Raw genomic sequence first — 14,743 nt, forward strand, 5'->3', positions numbered from 1 at the left:
TAAATGATCTCCTGTCTTGAAGTGTTAGTCTGCATCCCTGAAAGGTTAGCCGGTACCACATGCAACTGACTGGAGTAAGGAGTATGAGGTGTGGAGATAATAGAAGCTCTCCTTTCTGTCGTTGGCTGCCATGTGACCTGGGTAACTCTGTGAGTATCCACAGTGTCTGAGTGAATATTAGCGTCTACGTTCTTAGTAACAAAGGCATTTGAGTCAGGCTGAATTGAAGGAGGGCCATGCTGTGAATAGCTGAATGTAGCTGCATAAGGATCAGTACTCTTAGGTGTAGAAAGCTGGTGTGGTGCAGGTACTGGAAAGGCTCTAGGGGCTGGTATAGTCACTGAAGACTCTGACTTTTGGCTTACAACTCTAGGCAAAGGAACTGGAGGGGTTAATACTCTGGACTGTGGCCTAGGTGTAGAAGTTGACCTCTGACTTTGCGACTGGGTAACCAGCATTTCCTGCATGCCTTTCTGGATCACTAGAAGTTCGCTGATATCTTCCCTCATTGATAACTGAGCATCACGGAGACGTTTATTCTCTTGTTCCAGATCACGCATTGTGCTTTGGACGTCAGGAAGTGAAGAACGTCCATTCCGTTGAGGGCTGTATACATCTCTCTCACTCCAACGATCTGTGGTAAGGTACCAGGGCTCTAAAGCCAGGCGTGATGATTCTAAAGAATCAGGTGATCTAACAGTCTCTTCTCTTTGATCATGGTACATACTGGGTGCATGTAGATGGGTCATATCTATGTCCTCCTCATCCTGCTGAAAGTCATCTGACCCATGTGGATGTGGTGTTGTCTGAGGCAGGAGGACATTAGCTCTAGGCAGCCCAGCATACTGCAACTCGAAATCTTGTTAGTAAGCTGGTTGACGAACTAAACGTCTAGGGCGTGCTCCTTGATCTTGATACTCTGCACTCTGCTCTTCTGACATCATTAGTCCAGTGTAAATACACTATCCGGCTCGAAGGACCAAATGTTTGGAGGATTATTTAAGGACTGTATTTACTGGAGCAGGTGGATTTTGTATCCGCACTGGTGTGTCGGCAAGAACACATAAGACTCAGAGTTTGAAGCAGAGTTTGTAGTTTACTCTTGATTCAGGTTGAATAGTAACAGTGAGTGGTAACAGTGAGTGGTCTGAAATAGTAAAGAATAACAATAATATTAGAGATATACAGCTAAATCAATAACATTCACTCAGGCAATAGACTGGTTACATTATTAAAGTTATTGCAGTTCTTAGTTAATCCACAAGGTGGCGTTCAAGGGACGCACATGGAGTTAGTTGTTATGTGAGACGCCATTATAGTGTCATTACAGGCAGTAACAGCCGATATAGGAAACAGCACATAACACAATATCACACAAATAAGCAAATAACCATATAAATCACCATCCAGAGATATATCTCACACTATGAACGTACTTAGGCATTACTTATATCAACATAAAGGGTGAACTTTGGCGCTTAGGCGCTAGCGCGAGCTGCCGCGATGGTGAGCAAACGAGCTCGTGTTAACTCAATAAAGTACACAAATCTGCTTTACACGCATATATAACATCACAGGATAAAAGTAAGTAAACAACTTACATTATTGTCACTAACTCGCTCACATAAGACCACTGCTGAAGGAAAGATAAGATATTAATCTTCTGCATCGGAGCATTCATATTGTTCGTCTCTTACTGACTAGGCACTGACTGACGTCATTTATTAAACAACGCTCTGATTGGATGAAACCTTCTTAACAGTGACTGTGTGGAATTTCTTTGAATTGCCATGAATTTAATTCCACTTCCTGTCATTCAAATTCAACTTTCTGTGGGGCGGAGTCAATTCAAATTCATGAATTGAATGGAGGCCAATTCTAAAATTCTGAATTTTGCACAAGCCTATCTGCCACATACACTTTGAGTATGGAGGGGATGTGCCCGATATCCAACAGCTCTTGCAGAAAAGTGAGAATAGTTATGATCTCGCATTTAACAGGGTCTGATTTCCGAGCTAGGCCAGCTAGAGAAAACGCACCATTTCTGAGTGTAAAGGCGCCTTGTGGATGGGGCCCTTGCCTCAGAGATCGTTCTCATGACCCCACGAGGGAAGTCTGATGGTTCCTGATGAGGACCCAAACATGCAGGTCCCACAGCTACGGTTAGGGGTGCCAATTGTCCACTGCGCCTGAGAGAGAAGGTCCCTTCACAGCGGTATTGGCCATGGGGCCAATTCGTGTAGACAAGCCAGTTCGTGTAGACAAGCCAGTTCGCCATTAGGCTGGCCATAGCTCGACCAATGGCTTTGGCTTTAGTAGCGAGCAGGTCAGTTGTGCTGCGCAGATCTGGTCGGGTCCAGACTCGGAGACATGGAGAAGTTTGGCCTAATACACTTGAAGTACCACCATGGTATGTAGCGCAGGGGCGACTTGGCCGCAAGTAACGAATGCCCTGGAGGCAAGCACTGATGTGGTCCTGCAAGCCTTGGATGGATGACTGGCCTTGGCCTCCCAACCAATCGCCGTAGACGGACAGAGGTGTACTTCAGGGAAGAAAGAAGCTGGTTGTTGGCGAGGGGGCTGATGGCGGCGCCTTGGCTGCAGGAACCACTCGTTGAGTTGGCTGCGGACGGGCTCTTCTGGGGCCGACCAGTCTTAGCCGAGCTCTTCTACGGCTTTTGAGAGGACTCGCAAAAGCTCTGTATCAATCCTAGGCCACGCTTTGTCAGTCTCTTTAGGCGGCGAAGGGGCTGAGTCATGTTTGCTCACTCTAACCACTCGAAGGCGGCCAGAGACATGGAGTCAAACTCATCAACAGACCAAACGAGACCATACCACTCGCGCCAGATGAGGGGCGTTGATCTTCGTGGGTGAAGAGGACAGGGGACTCGCCGCGCTGAGGCGAGAGTGAGGCACTGAGCTCTGCTCAGCCTGCCGGCTCCACTTCTTATTTTGCCTAGGCCCGAGAGGGGAAGGAAATGAGGGAGCGGGCGGGTTGCTGAAGATCGTGATCCGAGCCCGCAGTGTTGAAAGGCTCAGCTTCTCACAGCGTGGGCAGCTGGAATCCAGAAGAGCTGCCTCGGTGTGGGCGCTGCCCAAGCACAAGACGCGCTCAGTGTGCTCATCTAGAGTGGGCAGGGAAGTCCTGCACTAGCCGCACTCGCGGCGTGGCATTTGCAACAACGTCGCAGGAAAAGCACTTTGAAATTTGCTCTTATATTTAAGATTAAGCTGGTTGCTGGCGAGGAGGCTGCTGGCGGCGCTCTGGCTGCATAAACCACTCGTTCAGCCGGCTGTGGGTGGGCTCTACTGGGGCCGACCAGTCTAAGCCGAGCTCTTCTGGCCGTTGGCCCCGAGGAAGCCCAGAGGAAGCCCCGGAATTACAGTGGAAATTAAACTGGCCCTGGCATGCACTAGCACGCTCGCTTTTGGCCCAACAGTGGAGACACGGCTAATGACTCCATTATGAAAAGGCCCAACAGAGGTTGTACTTTCTTTGTCAACTAAAAAGTTCAATCTGCCACAGGCGCAGATGACACCGTTTTTGCTCAGCTGTTATTGAGTCGGTTCTGTGCACTTCTATAACGGTTTGGTTTGGGTCAGCCAGCAGATCAGACATAAGAAGACTGCAACGGACTGTTAGGACAGCTGAAAGGATAATTGGTGTGCACCTGCCCAACTTTCAGGACTTGTACATCTCCAGAGTGAAGAAACTGGCAGGTAACATCATCACAGACACCCTCTCACCCCGGCCACAACCTGTTTGCACTTCTTCCCTCAGACAGATCTCTGTGACCTAGAACATCTAAGCATAAAAACAGCTTTTCCTCCATGCTATCTCCAGCTAAAACAATAAACACAGCAATTACTTCCTGTTTCTATCATTCATACCTAATGCATACTTGAGAGTGAGGAAATAGTTAGATGTAAATTATGTAAATACATATACATATTCTTATTTATACTGCTGTATGTACAACATAATGCACAAATCTGTACATAAGTCTTCTGTTCCAGATGTATAGCACTTTATTATTATTATTACTACAATTATTTTCTTTCTTAAATGTTCTTTCTATTCGTGTCATATATGTATGCATGTACACAGAGCTCCTGAAAATCCACAGCAATGATGATGAAATGATGAAAACGTCATTACCTTTCCCTCTGCTTCAAATGTCCATTCACATCATGATTAAAATCCATGTACTGGGGTCATTGTCAGTGTCTGTATAGCTGATTGTAAAACTATTGTCAACCACTAGATGGTGCTTTACTTAATTTGATACCACCTCGTTTGATTTGTTCGGTTTTCATTTGCATCTATTCACCTTTGAGATCTTTTAAAGTTATGCGTGTAGGCTAGGCTAGCTTAATTTTTTATCGGAAGATTCTGCAAAAGAACCTTGCACGAGAAATGTCACATTAATAAACAACCTTCAAACAAACTGGTTTAACAAACTGTTTTGTCAGTCTGGTGGGGAAAATATTTGCATGTGAAAGCCATGTGCATTAGGTGCATTCATTTAGGCTATAATGTGTACGCTGATACTATTCATACATACAAAAAAAAAGAGGAGCCATTCATTTTTGTAAATCATTAACGAGAGATTTAGGCCTACTCTTGATAGGATCTGTCGGTACACGATCCGTTCCACCTGCACGATCCGTTTCACGCATGCGCGTAGTTACGTAGTAGAAAACGTCACGGTTTTCCTACACTATCGGTACCGCGTATGCGATGAAACACTTGACGGCCTGGCGGAGCGGCACAACTTGCGGCGTATTTGTGTAACGTTAGTTGTATTGTGTTTAAAATTTCGATGTGTTTACGTGGTTGCCAATCCAAAACAATAAAGGAGTTACATGAACATACATGATCAGTTTCCTCCACACTCTCCTTTGCGATTCATTGCTGTATGGTATTAGGCTTAATTTAATGTTTTGGTCTGAGGTCAGTATTGTCAAAGACGGTTTGTATTTTTATTTATTTATTAAAAGCTGCTAATATTAGTTAACTTTTAAATTGAGTAATTTTGTATTAGTATGGGTCTATATAGGCTAATATATAGGCTATCTATATAATCTAAATGAGGAAAATAATCCCTTCAATGTTGTTTACAGAAGACAATAAGGACCATAATATGCATTTCTGCCTAGACTATCTGCACTTACATGAAGAACTACAAACAAGTCTGGGGAAACGTTATAGAGTATTTCAAACTGACAATGAATATGACTTGAAAATAAGCATGTGTGCACATAGAAGTGACATGAGACCAGAGGTGGACAGTACTGAAGTACATTTGAATATCTTTATTTAAGTAAAAAAAAAAAACTCTCTCTCACACACACACACACACACACACACACACACACACACACACACACACACACACACACACACACACACACACACACACTCTCTCACACTCTAACACACACACTCACACACACACACACACACACACACACACACACACACACACACACACACACACACACTCTCTCTCTCTCTCTCTCTCTCTCTCTCTCACACACACACACAGCTGTGAGTGAATGAAAGTTTAAAATACAAATATGCGCATGCGTGGAACACATCGTGCAGTGTCAAATCGTCGCAAAACAGAATTATCATTTGCGCATGCGCGTTTTCTACTGCGTCTACTACGCATGCGTGAAACGGATCGTGCAGGTGGAACGGATCGTGTACCGACAGGATCTACTGATGGACTGCATGCGAAGAGCACTTGTGGTTTATTTATTTATTTATTTTCCGTGCACTTGTGCTTTAATATGGAGTCTTAAAATATTTTATTTTGGTTATTTCGAATAACGTCTAGTTTTTTTACAAGTTGGTTTTCATTTTTAACCTTTTTCTCTGTCGTAGGCTAAATGAAAAGGAGAATACATATTTTCTAAATGGTTAATTTATAATAGGGGGCTGTATATAGGGGGCTATATCATTTATAATAATCTATATTGCACGTGTAACCTGAAGACCTTAACTTATCTCGTTGCCTTATTTCGTTCTGTTTCTTAAAAAATATTTATACGATTTTTTTTTTCACCTAAATCTTTTTACTTAACTTTAACAAGCAACGCTTAACAGACCATTAGGTTCTAGTGCAGTTAAATTGCAAATGTCTATTAGCCTAATCTTTTTTTTAATGGGCCTATTTTATATATTTCATAGCTGTAGCCACATATATTTGTCTCTAAGCCTATTAGTTCAGTAGTTTTTGCTAATGTCTTAACAAGTATTAAAGTGTCACCGTTTTATTATTATTAAGACATAGATACTGTCTATTTTTATTTTAGTCCAAACAGAGTATGAAACGGTAACATTTCCGTTGCAAAACATGCGTAGGCCTAAAGTTATTTTTTTTCCTTTAATTTTTCAAAGTAATGATGTTTATGAATGGTTTGTTTAAACGAATAGGGATGAATAAAATCGTGAAGAGCGCAAGAAAAACAACAGTGCGCTCGAAAGAAGAATAAAATCACACGATACAAAAACAACACACTGATTCGAATATTCAGTCTCGGTCTGTACCTTCACCATTTCTCTTTAACCCTGTCATTAAAACTACGTCACATATTGCACATCAAAGAAGAGCAGAGACACGGACACGATGAGATTATTCTCAGGGAAAGAAGACAGTTAAATATGAGGTTATAGCGTTTGATTTGGATTTTCACCCAAGAAACTTCAGTTCCAGTGGTTTAGAATACAAGTGTAATCTCATGTCATCTCTGGAGTACATGAAAAAGGATTGTTTTGCGTCTGGGACTCTGTCATCGGCCTCTCTGAAAGGCACTTTAACTAAAATCAACAGCCGGAGACATAAAGCTCGAAAGAAGATCCCACCCCAAAAGAAAGAGGAGCCAGAAGCAGAATGTGACTTTTGCAGGTAATGCACAATTTCAGTATTTACAAAGAATAGGCTTTGTCATTTTGTTAGTAATTTAGTTAAATAATTAATATTTAATGGATATACAGTATGCATTGTCAATTTAACTACGACAGTTCATGTTAATATGGTTTGTAGCATGTTGTTTTATTTTTATTACATAAAACAAATAGCCTTTGAGTTTAAAGAAACCAAATCAATTATTTATAACACATTAACAAACAGGGGGTTTTATCTGGCTTAATTTTATTTCAATTGGTTGATATTGGACAGTTAAGTTAAAAATTCTGCTAGAGCTATTCATAGAACTAACATCACCTTCTGAGCCTTTATTTGTGATACAGTATATATTTAATGAGTTGGTGTTTTGATGAAGTCCTCTGCAGGTGTCCTTGCAGAGTAAAGACTATAGTCAATATAACAATGGACATAGAATTGAAATTTAACTGGCATTAAAATGAAATTTCAAAATTGATGAACTTATTGAACTGAACTGAACCACTGATCTGATTTGAGATGATGAACAAATGCCAGTATTGTCTTTTGAGAGCTGCTTTACAGCAGAATTTGAATTGGTTTAATATTTGATGAAGTTTGCATCATTGATGCTTTTATTTTCCTATTTATTACCGTGAAGCACTTTGAAACAATATATGTTGTATAAATATATAAAACACTGAATAAATAACCTGGGGTCATCTTAATTTTACCAAGTAAGACATTTTTTTTTTTTTTTTACTATTATTTACCTTTATTTAACCAGGAGAAAAGTCAAATTAATGTATTTTGCATACACAAACTCGATTTTAAACTGGCTTTATATATCAATAAATACCAGTGCATTTTTCTTTGAATATTCAATGAAGACCAAGTTACTCTTTTATATAGTTCACAATGGTGTGTTGAAAATTTACAATCAGTTATAAATCCAAGAGCACCATGGTTCAGAACATGTAGAGAGGCGAGAAGGTAAGAGGGAGCATGCATTACATCCCCATGATCAAAAAACAGTAAAAAAGTAGCGAACACTAATTTCTTCCTCACATCAAATGAAAAGCAAAACTGATTTCTACAGTAAAAAGAAAAGAAATTTTGTCTCAAATAATTAATATGTGAACCAAAACGTAATGTGTTATCGATAGTGTGCTCTGACACTGATGTAATCTGACTCCCCTGAGAAGTCCAAAGAGTGATGGAATTTTCTGAAGAAATTTTAGTTTGAGAATAACATGCATTTTTTCAACATTTAAGACCAGCTTCAAAGCACCAAACCAATTAAGGATGATATCAAAAGCAGATTGCTGCTTATTGGGAACTGGACAATAAATAATAGTATGATCTGCTTAAATATTAAACCTTGCACTATCAATATTAAAGTCAAGGAAATGTATATATGTACCGAATTATAGCGGCCCCAACACAGATCCTTGAGGGACTCCCTTAACAACCTCCATAGGATCTAACTGAATACCTTCCATCTGTACACATTGAATTCTTTCCTTTAAATGTTCCTGGATTAACAATAGATGTTGACATTAAAACAATTAAAAACATGAATGTCCAAAAACAATCCTATCCCTACCCATAATTTATCCCTAAAATCAGAGGAAAACGTCTAGGTTACTATTGTAACCCCCATTTCCTGAAGGAGGGAACGGAGAAGTCACGTTGGTACGTCGCCTGAGAGCCCAACCATCTTCGAGTGTAACTAAACGAGCCAATGGACATCGGCAGCCGAGATTTGCATCTCAAACCATGCCCCGCGAAGCAAGTATACAAAGGAAGCCCGCAAATCTAGCCCATTCACATTTTCGCTGAGGAGCCGAGCCGATGACCCGAGTCGTGACCCGAGCCGATGACCTGGCCGCTCAGTGGTGGTATAGCAATTGTGGCGATGGGACGTGATGTCTCCGTTCCCTCCTTCAGGGGGTTACAATAGTATCCTAGATGTTCCCTCTCAGTCGGTCACGTTTGGTGTCATGTCAGAATGTACAGACGAATTGGGATCCCTAATAAAGCGCCACTATTGCTGCCCCTTCCATTGCCCTGCGTAAGCCACCATCTCTCCCCCGCACCTATCGGGGGCGGACAAAAAGACAGGGCTTTTCACAGAGAGTGTCAATCACTGTTGTTCCATCTAACCTGCTCAGTGAGACTATTGGATAACACTGGGGAAGCTTGCCCTTCACAAGGGGAAGGGAACGCTGCGAAAGCCACATCCTGCCCATAGGTAGGTGTCATTTGGAGATTACGCATATGGACTGGCTAAGGGGGCAGTGCAACATATGGAAGTCTCTGGGGTAGCTCCAGTCCTGTTAGGGGTGAGACAATACCGAACAGAGACGGCAGAGCGGACTCTGCCAAGGGAAAGACACCGGCTCGCCGATAGGGAAGCCGTACCATAGGGGAATACACAAATGAGATCCCCCATAAGGGGAATCACAACATATGGGCACCTAGCCTAACACAGGGGTCAACCAGTAGGTGTACTTACGAGTGACAGGCCAGGCGTCAGACATCTCTACCACATCTGACTGCCGGGGGTGCTGGAGGAACTGAACTGAGTATTTACAGTATTTAACTATACTATTAGTCTTGATGGCGTAGCTCATATAATGGATTTCTCAGTTATGTCTCATTTAAGTCTGTGGAGAAGAATAAGCACACGTATCCAGGTCATTACGAGGGGAAGTGCGCAGCAAGCAAGACACAGAGCGTGGGCCCTCCTCATGACCGGCTACTGGTAGCGAGTACATGGGAGGACACTGGCTCTATACAGAGATTATAGAATCTCACAAACGTGTTAGGTGTCGCCCAGCCCCCAGCTCTATAGATATTATTATGTGAGGTGCCATGTGCCAGCGCCCAGGAGGAAATAACACTCCGTAGAGTGGATTCTCAGCCATTGGAGGCACTGCTCGCCTTGGGACTGATAAGCCAAGACGATGGCATCCAGTGAGCCAACCTCCGCTTGGAGACAGCCTTTCCATTCTGTTGGTGTCTGAAACAGAAGGGGGGGGGGGGGGCACATATCAAGCTAGCACAGTCAGAAACACTGTCTTAAAAGATAGAATTTTAAGCTTGACTGGCTGCAGCGGCTCAAATAGAGGATTTAGTCTTCTCCCGCCCCTTAGGATCCAGTGATCAGTACATGCTTTCCCAGGGACTTGCCATCTATTGTATTATTGGCGATAGCGGCAACATATACTTTTAGGGTGGAGACAGCCTTCCAACCCTTCTTGTAGGAAGGAAAGCTCAGCTCTGACCGGGCATCCCCGGGGGTTTTCTGAGTGAGAAGAACAAAACTGGACGAACACGTTCCACTTCAGAGCATAAGCGTGCCCCATACAGGGCGCTCGTGCTGAAGTGATGTTGTCAATTACCACATGGGGAAGGTCGTCTTAGTCCTCCTCGTCCCATCCAGAGATCACACGTGGAGGTTTCAGAAGTCTGGACGCGGGTGCCATAAGGTAGTAGATCCTTCCTCAGAGGAATGCACCAGGGAGGGCCCATCGCAAGGAGCATAGGTTCTGGGAACCAGGTCCAGTTGGGCCAATACCTGGGCCAGGACCTGCTCCTCGTCCTCCCTGACTTTGCACAGTGTATGTGCGAGAAGTTTAACTGAGGGAAACTCATACTTGTGTCCAGCTGTGTGCCATCACGTCTGTGCCGAGGGTCTCCTCGGTCAGGGAGTACAACAACTGGCAGGTGTAGTTGTCCGGAGAAGCAAGCAGGTCTTTCTGAGTAGGGATGGAGCCGCCACTCTCCCGGGAACACTGGCAGTTGTGTGAGAAACCAATCATCTGACCTCGAGGACACGGTGGAGCCGTCGGAAGGGGGCAGCGCAGCAGAGTCTTCATCCCAGAGGACACAAGCTCACCCTCCGATGCAGCGATCGACATCTGATCCTCCGCCGGAGCCCCGAATTAAACGCTAGGTCCCCCATTAAAAGGACCAGCAATCTCCACAGTTTGCGGTGCGCTAGAGGAGTGAAGGGGCCGTGGAGATTGACTCGGCAGCTGGGGCATCACTGTGATCCTCAGGTCACCCTGGCTATTCACCAAAGTAGCCCTGTTCTGAACACCAGAAGAGGAACTAGATCGGGGCATAACAGAGGGGGCTCTCCCTTTTGCAGGTAATCGAGTCTTGACCGCAGCATCACGATGGTCATCTTCACGCAGTGGGTGCATTACTCATCCACAACCACTACCGCCCAAACACGTGAGGCAGTGATCGTGACTGTCAGACGGAGCCAGGCAACGACCGCATTGGGAAACACACGGACGTCTTTAAAAGACAGACAGAAAAAATTACAGACATCTTTAAAAAGAGACAGTGTCACCCGTGCTGCTCTTTTAGGAAAATTGCTATTTTTAAAGAGATGAAGCGCACAGGGGAACCGGCCACCACACAGACTAAGCAGGAATTTAAAGTGCAGCCTGCAGCTGTGATTGAGAAATGCTCTTTTAGAAAGCCGAATAAACAGCAGGAAATTTGCCCTCTTTTAAGCGACCACCGTATGTGACGCGATTTGGTTCGTGATGCAAATCTTGCCTGCCAATGTGCAGTGACTCTCAGGCGAGATCCCAGTTCGTCGGTACGTTCCGACATGACGTCTAACATGGCAGACTGAAATGGAATGATAGGTCACTAAGAATGGTGTAGAAGCCCTAACCCTTGTTGTAAGCCTAAACTTGACATTAACCACAAACAAATATCCCTCAAATATCCCTGTTGTTTCAGGAACATGTTCTACTTGGTGAGATCACGTTAGACCATAAATAAAGGTTACTTGACAGCATGTTCCACTAAGGTTTTTACAACCACAAAGTGAAATACTTAGCTTTAAATACTCACCATGTATGACTTTGAGTTTTGTTTACGCTCTGTTCACAGGTTGTCTTTACTCAGTTGTGGCAGTCGCAGCCGTACTGTTCGCAGAATACTGATTGCTTGTGTAATATCTTTCCTGGCTCTGCTTTCTGCTGTGACCATGGACTTCAACTCAGCTTTGGCTCAATGGCAAGCCACTGAAGCTTCACTTAAAAAGCTAACGTCCTGTAGAACAAACGCCACTCTCAGACTCATTATGGAGCTCCAAACATTAAGAAACCTCAGTTCAACAAGAGAGAAAACAGTTCATAATATCAAGAAAGAACAGATCCTGAACTCCTGGTCCTTGATAATGCTCACAGTTAACCGTTGTTGTACTAGTACTGACATGGACAGTTTGGGCCAGCCATGTGGTGTTGAGTTACCTGAGTTTTGTGAGCATCTTCAATCCAACCTCTCTGAGTTTCTCAATACTACAGGGAGAGGTGAGTTAATGGATGCTAATGGTACCACAGTTTTTACTCTTGCAATTGAGAATATATTAAACATGTGGGGCGTTAAAGATGTTGACATTGGTCTCCTCAAGCACAACCCAGAGTGGACAGATGTCCTTGCTCTGAAACTGCTCTTAACAGTCCATGAGTTGAACTATCGGTTGCTAACAAGTGAAAAGAATGAAGATATTCAGGATGAAATATGGCATGCAACAACAATCATGTCCGTCATAAAAGACATGTCTGAAAACCTTCATCACTGCTGGATGGAAAACCCTGATATTGAGCTAAACTTCACTAATATAAAATATTTAATCTACTCTACTGCCACAACTTCCGAAGGATCCACAGAGTTGACGTTAGCCTTGGAGAACACTCTGAGATGTTTTCATTCTAGAGCTGGATGGGCTCTAAAACTGAAATCCAGAGACATATCTTCCAACATCAGTCTGAAGATCTGCCTGCTTGCCATTGCCTGTCTCATTTACCCCATAGTGCTACTCTCCTTCAAGCAAATGACGGAATGGATCCAGGACTACGCTCAGACCCTCAGGGAGAAGACAGAAGCCCTAAAGAGAGAAAGATGTCTCGCAGAAGATCTTCTTCATCAGATGTTGCCCAAAACTGTGGCCAAGCAGCTACGCCAAAACAAACACGTGAAGGCTGAGAGTTATGAGAAGGTAAATGGCTATAAGATATTTTCTGTATATTGCCATATGATCTGCTAAAACAGAAGAAATCTTCCCTTCTTCCAACATTCCCTTTAACAAATTAAGTCTAAAAAAAAGGCAAGCATATTCATTATGGATGTTGGCAAGATGGCAGTGTCAGGAAAGCGCACATGGTTCCATTCTGTTTGTTCTTTTTGTTGTAGTAATTGCCTGTAATTATGGTATTCCATATTCATCAGGAGATAAAACAGCTCATGAGGGAGTGGGGTAAATTACACGTCTGTATATGGGCAAATTTGTGCACCTGAAGCTCGTCCCCTTAGATTTAGAGCGCTTAAAGCAAATAGATTTTCCGAAGAACTGGACATATAATGTAACATGTAGCAGGATAAGTATTTAATATTACATTTCAAAATAACAACACATTGTGTGTTAGGTATGTGTAAGGTAAATAAACATTACTCATATGAGCAGATTACATTTATTAGTGGCTTATTACTTGTTTATTACCTTTAATTATTGCTATTATTATTATTTTTCATAATTAAGGTTAATGATATGAACAATCCAATAATGCTAAACTTTGGTGCTTAATTTTTCATGCATAGTTCATGCTCCAAAAGCTGCAAATCGTGCAGCTTGTTGTGTGGATTTGAACCTGCAGTTGAATATCATCTCAATAGAATCATAAATATCATATCAACATAAACTTGTGGTTGTCTCCTTAGCAATGCAATAGAAACTACATTGAAACTACTAACACCATAGCATTGATTCAAATGGGCAAGCACCACTCTTTTTCAGAAAATGTAATCTAGTTAATCGAGCTTTTCTCGATTAGCTATGACATGTAGACATTGATATACTTGATTAATTATTTATTCTAAGAAGCAACTGATACATTTATTGTCTTGCAGGTGACTATTTTCTTCTCTGACATTGTGGGTTTTACTACTATATCAGCCTCCTGCACTCCACTACAAGTTGTTGAGATGCTAAATAACCTCTACATGTGCTTCGACACACGCATTGACTCCTATGATGTCTACAAGGTATGAACATATTCTGAAACACATAATATCATATACTCTCTATGAATTATCATACAGCAAATAATCATAGCATGTCTGCATTATGCTTAGTTTATGCTTATAGTGCTTAGGAGAACATGTCTGAGTAATTTTTTTTATTTTACCCAAAGAATTTTATAAAAATAAATAAAAAGATTATAGAATTTGTTTTTACATTGTGACTCTACATTTCCATGATCATATTGCTAAATAAATAAATTGGGACAATGATGTATTACTGAAATTGTAAAGAACACAGAAATATTAAGCATCACAATTGTTTTCAACATTGATAATAAAAATAAATATTTCTGAAGGATCATGTGACACTGAACATGGGAGTAATGACTGCTAATGTAACTGTGCTTTTACTGTATTTTTGATCAAATAAATGCAGCCTTGGTGAACATAAGATACTCAGAAAGATTAAACAAATCATACCAACCCCAAACTTTTGAACGGTAGAGTAGTATTTAGTATACTGTATTTAATTTGTGGTAATTAAAAAAATTGCAATTCAAAATAAAATTGTGTATTTTAGTAATGTGAATTTAATGAGAATAATGATAAAAACCAAAGAGATGATCTACGGTAACGAGAATTGTCACAACTCCAAATATATATATACTGTATATATGCAATATAAATGTCATTTTTATCTCTTAAGTTTAAAGAAGTATTCTTAAAGCTGCTAGATATAATCAAAGACATATTTAATGTCCATCACAATCATTAGTTGACAAGCTTGTGTGTTTGAATGA

This window comes from Phoxinus phoxinus (assembly GCF_949152265.1).
Source record: "Phoxinus phoxinus genome assembly, chromosome: 15".
NCBI lineage: Eukaryota > Metazoa > Chordata > Actinopteri > Cypriniformes > Leuciscidae > Phoxinus > Phoxinus phoxinus.